The sequence below is a fragment of the Myotis davidii genome, unplaced genomic scaffold (assembly GCF_000327345.1).
Source record: "Myotis davidii unplaced genomic scaffold, ASM32734v1 scaffold94, whole genome shotgun sequence".
Classification (NCBI taxonomy): domain Eukaryota; kingdom Metazoa; phylum Chordata; class Mammalia; order Chiroptera; family Vespertilionidae; genus Myotis; species Myotis davidii.
Window position 1 is genome coordinate 1,369,863 of NW_006285313.1, and position 1,405 is coordinate 1,371,267.

At 42.1% G+C, this 1,405-nt stretch overlaps 1 long non-coding RNA gene across 1 annotated transcript in view; it reads left to right on the forward strand.

Moving 5' to 3' along the window:
- Positions 1 to 231: 231 nt before the first annotated feature.
- Positions 232 to 1,405, forward strand: part of LOC107181886 — a 25,639-nt gene continuing 24,465 nt past the window's right edge. Inside the window, exons 1-2 of the long non-coding RNA XR_001512596.1 lie at positions 232 to 291; positions 459 to 525. This is a non-coding gene — a long non-coding RNA (uncharacterized LOC107181886). The remainder of the gene's footprint in view (positions 292 to 458; positions 526 to 1,405) is intronic.

Sequence of the window (1,405 nt, forward strand, 5' to 3'; positions counted from 1 at the left end):
TAGGAGCGTCAGTGAGGTGATTTTGAATCCATAAATCAGATGCATGATGAATGGTTCTGATAATAATACTGAAATGATACTTATAATGAAATAATAATAATTAGTAATGTAAATGAGCATATATTGAGCAGTTAATATGTGTCAATATTTACTAAGATACTTACTGTTGCTCTGATACATGTGTATGTATTCATTTACTCCTTGCAACAATCGTATTATTATGCCCATTTTGCAGAGGAAGAAACTGAGGCACAGAATGGTAAACGTAAACAATCCAAGCTCATGTAGCTGGTAAGTAGACAAGGTAGAACTAAACCCAGGTAGTCTGACTCAGGACTCTGTTCTTTCAGTCATTATAACAAGAGCTAATATTTATTATGTGACAGTACTTTATATACATTCTCTTTAATCCCCAAGAGTCAACCTGTAAAATGGATAGTATTATCCCTGTGTTATAGATGCAGAACCTGGAGCATAGAAAGGATGAGCAACTTGACCAAAGACACACACTTTCAAGTGGCAGAGGTGAGATCCACATGGCAGGAGGCACAGCTGTAAGACATGCCCTTTCCATGATGCCATGGAAGACAAGGGCATCCTAGTACCAGAGGCTCTAGATCAGTGATGGTGAACCTTTTGAGCTCGGCCTGTCAGCATTTTGAAAAACCCCAACTTAACTCTGGTGCCGTGTCACATATAGAAATTTTTTGATATTTGCAACCATAGTAAAACAAAGACTTATATTTTTGATATTTATTTGATATATTTAAATGCCATTTAACAAAAAAAAATCAACCAAAAAAATGAGTTCGCGTGTCACCTCTGACACGTGTGTCATAGGTTCGCCATCACTGCTCTAGATCCCTTGCCTCATCAAAGACATTTTAAACTTCTAGCTTATGGACCAAGCCTTACGCCTTTTTTTTTTTTAATATATTTTATTGAGTTTTTACAGAGAGGAAAGGAGAGAGATAGAAAGTTAGAAACATCGATGAGAGAGAAACATCGATCAGCTGCCTCCTGCACATCCCCCACTGGGGAAGTGCCCGCAACCCAGGCACATGCCCTTGACCGAAATCAAACCGGGGACCTTTCAGTCCGCAGGCCGACGCTCTATCCACCGAGCCAAACCGGTTTCGGCAAGCCTTACGCCTTTGAGGTACACGCTTGGTGAGGACAGGCCCTGGCACTGGCACGTAGACTCCTGAAGCTGATAGAATTGTGAAGTCTGTGGGAACCTCTGCATATAGGAAAGCGCTGAAACTACAGTGGGAGGACCTGCCCAGCCACGGCATGAAATTCAGGAGGGTGGGTGCTTAAGAGAACAAGCTCAGGTCAGACAGTTCTGAGTCCACCGCAGCCCTGCAGCTCATTAGCTGTATGTGTGTGTGTGTGTGTGTGTGTG